The sequence below is a fragment of the Notamacropus eugenii genome, chromosome 4 (assembly GCF_028372415.1).
Source record: "Notamacropus eugenii isolate mMacEug1 chromosome 4, mMacEug1.pri_v2, whole genome shotgun sequence".
Lineage (NCBI taxonomy): Eukaryota > Metazoa > Chordata > Mammalia > Diprotodontia > Macropodidae > Notamacropus > Notamacropus eugenii.
This window is the reverse complement of record NC_092875.1, coordinates 362,270,562-362,276,386: the sequence shown is the minus strand read 5'-3', so window position 1 is coordinate 362,276,386 and position 5,825 is coordinate 362,270,562. Positions and strand designations below refer to the sequence as shown.

The following is a 5,825-nucleotide window of genomic DNA, read 5'->3' as shown; positions in this document are numbered from 1 at the left end:
AAATACTTTGGAATTGGAATGAATTTCAGTGATCATCTCATCTCACCCATCACAAAATACAATTTTAATTATAAGACCTGAAAAGTGCTTATCAGTGCTCTCTGGAGGAACTCAAATGAGGGAGACCTAATTCTTCCTGAAGCAACCTCTCCTACTCATGGACTTCTCTAATTATTAGAATGTTTAAAATGATTTTATTCTAAATTTGACTTCCATTAAGCTTTCACATTTTGCATCTAGTATACCCTAAGGAGTCAAACAGAATGAGCCAAATCTCTATTCCACTGTTTGTGGAAATTTATTTCTCCTTTAGTATTTGAAGGTAGCCATCAGGTTGCCCCTGAGTCATCTCTTCTCCAGGCTTCACATTCTCAGTTCCTTTAACTGGGAATGATATGAATTTAGAGCACTTCGTCATCTGGATCAATTACATCTTGCCACCATTTCTAACTTATCAATAACATTTTCTTTTCTTTCTTTAGCTTTTTTTTTTTTTTTAAAGTATCAGGCCAGTTTATTGCCCTGAGGACATGGGGAAGGAGGAGGCAAGCAGATGCTCACACATGAGGACCTCCAGATGAGTCACTCCTGTCCTCGGACACCCCTGAGGGGAGACAGAGACAGAATCAAAATGCACAGAGGAGGCAGGGGATATTCCCAGGCTGGGGGGAATCCCACTCCTTATGGAAAGAATGGGAATGGGAGGTATGGGGAAAGGGTGAGGGCAGTGGGGTTGTGAACCAGTTCACATTCTACATAAAGGACAAACTCCCTTACTTCATTCTAAGGGTGTAAGGGAGACAGACTTTAGACTGGTGCATGGGAGAGGGGGAATGAGGTGAAAGCCTTATCCAGATTGGTTCTGTCCATTCAGATCAGTCCACCTTGGGGTAAGATGTATGCTGCAGGGTCATTCTAGTTCACCTTGAATGAGGAGGGGTATCAGAGAGTACAGCCCACAGTAGCTCTGAGGGTGGAAGGGGCGGGCATGCAGGTGCACCAGGCTCAGCTCCTTCTCTGGGGTCTCTATCCCATCCTCCCTCCTTTGGAGGATTACGTTGGGCTGGGTTGGAGGGCCCTTCCTGGCAAGGGAAGAAGGCAAGGCTGAGAGCCTATTGTATGTGCTCCAGGGCTCTGTTAGGACAGGAGGCTCGGCCTGGGACCAGGGGCCTTGGGGTCTTCCCTGATCCAGGCCTGGATCTCAAGATTTCCTCAGCTCTCAATTTCCCTCCCCGGATCCAGTGTTCCTGTCCTCGGCACTGGGGTTCTGCCCTCATTTTCAGGAGCCTCAGGGAACCCAACCTCCACCTTTGGGTTCCATCCAGACCAGGAACCCTGTTCCTCTCCAATTCCAAAGTTGCTTAGGTCCCACTCAGACCAGGAAGCTCTTCAGGACAGGGGCCTGCTCAGTCCATCCCCAGGTGTAACTTCAAATGACCAGAGAAGTTGCTAAGTGTGATGAAGCCTTTGCCACAGACTTGGCAGGGGAAGGGCCATTTGGACCCATGCAGCATCCGATAACGGTTGAAGTGGCACTCATGCTGGAAGAACTTGCCATACTCCAGGCACGGGAAAGGCTTATCCCCGGTGTGGACCAGCAAATGGGAAGAGCTTCTCAAACTCAGAACAGCTGAATACCTCTTCCCCGCAGCCGCTGCTGCCAGAGTGCTGGCGTGCCACCAGAGACGGCTGGGGGGCCCCCACAGAGAAGCCTCCGTCCAGTGACTCCTGGGGTGATGCTCCTCCAGGTCTGCCACCGCCCCATAGACCGCCCCGCACACCCCACAGACGCAGGAAGCTGGACCCGAGTGGGCGTCTAGGCGGACAGCCAGGGCTGCTGCTGAGGCTAAGGAGATCTCTCAGTCTCACCGATACAGGGTCACCTCAGAACTCCTGGGATACTTCCTCCACTATCTCCACAGGAGCCACCTGGGACATTCCTGGGGGTACCTCCAGAGGGAAATCCACGGGCCCCTGAGGGCCGAACTCATTGAGCTCCTCTTCGGGGAAGTCCTGGGGCTCCTCAGAAAGGAACTCTTGAAGCCCCTCAGAGGGAAACTCCTGGAGCCCCTCGGGAGCCTCCAACGCCCCCTCCCTGCCATCTGGCCCAGGCCAGGCCCTGGAGATGATCATGGGTGGGCTTGTGGCGCTCCAACAGGGGCGGGGCACTGAAATCACGCTCACATAGGGGGCACTTGAGGGGTTTCACATCTGCGTGGTCAGCCCAGTGGGAGGCCCTGCCCCTGCCAGGAAGCAGCAGCCACAGGCCCCACAGACAATGGGGCCCGGCCCTCTGGACCCCAGTAGCCCACTCAGCGCCCCGGCCCAGGGCCAGTGAGCTCTGGGCCGCCCCCACAAGCCACGCAAGGGCTCTCATCAGAGCAGGTGCTACAGGATGGGCCTGGCACTGAGAGGCTACCGGGGGCCCCAGGTAGGAAGGATGCCCGGGACCAAGTCAGACGGGCCAAAGCCTGCAGGTGTCGGTGGGGCCATCCCCTGTTGCTGCTGTTTCAGGTGCAGGCCTAGGCTGGAGCAGGAGGAGACGCTGAGCCCACAGATGAGGCAGCATTTTCACCTGTGTGGAGCACCCGGTAGTGGAGGAGGCTGGTGGCTTCGCGGAAGCCCTTGGGGCAGGCGGAGCAGCTGCAGGGCCACTCCCGGTGTGGGAGCGCAGGTGTTTGATCAGGTTGAAGCTGAGCTTGAAGCCCTTGCCATAGCGGGGACAGGCGTGGGGCTTGAGGGCCGTGTGCCGCGCAAAGTGGCGCCAAGGTCTAAGCAACAGCTGAAGCTCTTTTCGCACTCGCTGCAGCGGAAGGCCACCGGGGGACCACGGGGGGAGCCAGCGCCGGGGCCGCACCTGCAGCAGTTAGGGGACCATCCACACAGTTGTCCTCCATGTTTAGGGGTCCGCACGTGCCCTGCCCAGGACATCTCAGGGTAAGGAGAGGCAGGAGAGGGGTTCTGAGCTCCAGTATGCCCCCCGCCTGAGTGCTAAGCCACTCCTCTTTCCTCCAAGAGCCCCCCAGAAACTTCCAAGCCCACCCCATCTCCCAAGCTCCTCCCCTCCCCAAACCCTACTCCTCTTCCTATCCATACACCTTCTAAGGACCACTCTTTGTGAGCCCCCATATCCAAGCCCCGCCCCTCATCTGCCCAAACCCCGCCCCTCTTCTCTTCAAGCCCCACCCCTTCCAAGGACCTCCCGTTCTCTCGGAGCCACTACTCCCAAGCCCCGCCCCTCTCCAGCTTAAGCCATACCCTCTTCTCTAAACCCCACCCCTTATTAGGACCTCCTATTTGACCCCATCTATTTCCATGCCCTCTCCTCCCCTAAGGGCCACCTCTTCCCTAAGTCCCTCCTGTCTCCTCTAAGCTGCTCCCACCCCTTTTAAGCCCCGCCTCCCTCCCTAAGTCCCACCTCCCTTATCTAAGACCCTCCTCTTTTCCCTTTAGCCCCACCCACTTCAAGGGCCTCCTGTCCCCTAAGCTCTTTATCTGTGAGCCCCTCCCATACACCCGACGAGACCCCTCCCCCTTTTCAAACTTCTCCTCCTGCACCAGTCCCCCCACTTAGGAGATGGAGCATCCCAAGCCCCAAGCCCCGTCCCCTCTCGGCCCTCTGAAAGGTCCCCCTCCCCCAAGCCCTTTGTGTCCCTCTCAGGCCCCCTGTCCATCCGATCCCCCCTCCACCACCACCCAGGCCAGGAATGGTCCCATTCAAGCAGCCCAGCCCCGTGGCCCAGGGGCTGGCTCCATCAATAACATTTTCAAAGTTGAGTGCCTAAAACTGAACAAAATGATCTACGTGTGGTGAACACAGCACAATACATCAGGGTTACCACTTCCCTACATCTTGAAGTGTTTCTTAATGGAGACTGAGAATTCATTGAGAAGGGGACCAGCTTGGTGGAGGGGTACTCTATGGTGTCCACATAGTTAATTTACTTTTTGTAACTTCTCCTCTAACCTAAAAAGAAAGATGAAATCAAGGAATTAACAGTTTTTAAGTACCTACTGTGTGCCAGTACTGTGCCAAGCACTGAGAATAGTGTTGCTCTGGTTCAGTTATTTCAGTCATGCCAACTCTTTGTGAACCCAACTGGGACTCTCTTGGCAAAGATACTGGAGTAGTTTGCCGTTTCCTTCTCTAGCTCATTTTACAGACAGGATCAAGTGACTTGTCCAGAATCACACAGGTAGTAAATATCTGAGGCCATATTTGAACTTTGCTCTCTGACTCCAGGTCCATTGATCTATTCACCTAGATAGAGGTATAAAAAACAGACAAAAGATAGTGGCTGCCATCAGGGAGATAAAAATCTGCTTGGAGAGATAACAAGTAAATAAACATGTAGGAAGCAAACTACATTCAGTCATTTCATGAAGACTGACTCTTTGTGACTCTATTTTGGGGTTTTCTTGGCAAAGATAATGTGGTATTTGGGGATTACATTCTCCATCACATTTTACAGTTAAGGAACTGAAGTGAACAGAGTCAAGTGACTTGGCCAGGACCATATAGCTAGTAATTGTCTGAGACTGGATTCGAACTCATGAAGAGGCTTCCTGATTTCAAGTCTAGTGCTTTATTCACTGTTCTACCTGGCTTCCTGATAAAGAATAACTAGGAAGGAAATAAATAAAGAAAAACATTGGAATTTATAGGCTTTAGGAAAAGCCTCCTGTAGAATGTGGGATTTTTGGTTGGGACTTAAATGAATTCAGGGATTTGAGTAGGCTGAGCTGAGTAGAAAGAACATTCCACCCCTGGGGAGTAGCCAGAGAAAATTCCCAGAGACAAGCTATGAAATGTCTTGTTTGTGAAACTTTCAAGAGGAAAATGTTAATGGAGTGAATGGCACTTATCAGGGAGGAAATTGTAAAAGGACGGGAAAGATAGAAGGGGACTAGGTAATAAAGGGCTTTGAATACCAAACAGCATTTTGCATTCGTTCTTGGAGCTGTTGCTTGTCCTTCATTCTCAGAGGACCACAGCATCAGGAAAATGATTCCATGTTCTGCAATTAGATTTAAGTGGGGGAGAGCTGTGCAAGGTCACAGGCTTCACTTTCTCCTCTTGAGCCATCTGGATCCAGTACCAAGATATAAATCAGGATGACTAGAGTTGCCCCTGTTGTTGGGGTAATAGGAAAACACTGTCGTTTATTGAGTACTCAGTGACATAATAGCATCAACATTTTAGAAAAATCACTTTTATAGTTAAATACAGAAGGGATTGAAGTAGGGAAAAATTTGAGGTAGGTAGATATACCAGCAAGCTACTGCAATAATCAAGGTATAAGGTCCTGAAATAGAGTGGTAGCAGGGTCAGAGGAAAGAAGGGGTGTATTGGAAAGATGCTACAAAGGTAAAAGTGACATGACATGCAAGGGCCTGAAATAGAGTGGTAGCAGGGTCAGAGGAAAGAAGGGGTGTATTGGAAAGATGCTACAAAGGTAAAAGTGACATGACATGCAAAAGACTGATTATAGGGGGGCGGTGTTGATAGATATTGAGGAATCCAGAATAACTCCTGGGTTGCAAGCCTGGGGGACTTTGGAGGAAAGTATTGTCCTTCATAGTAATAGAAAAAGTAGGAGGGGAAAAGAACTTAGGCAGAAAGATGAGTTCTGTTTAAATGTTTTCAGTGTCTAATGGACATTCAGTTAGAGACTGCAGCAAAGGAGATGGACACTGAAGATGCAAATCCTGAACAAGAAGCTGAAGACAAAAGATGTACATGTGGGTAAAGTAGTGCTTGTAATTGCAGATGGGGACTTCAGAAGATAAACATCAACAAGTTACTAAAAATATGATCTTTTTGT

At 50.8% G+C, this 5,825-nt stretch overlaps 1 pseudogene; it reads right to left on the bottom strand.

Annotated features, from left to right (window-relative positions):
- Positions 1–310: 310 nt before the first annotated feature.
- Positions 311–2,897, bottom strand: LOC140498523 (flt3-interacting zinc finger protein 1-like; annotated as a pseudogene).
- Between the last annotated feature and the right edge of the window lie 2,928 nt (positions 2,898–5,825).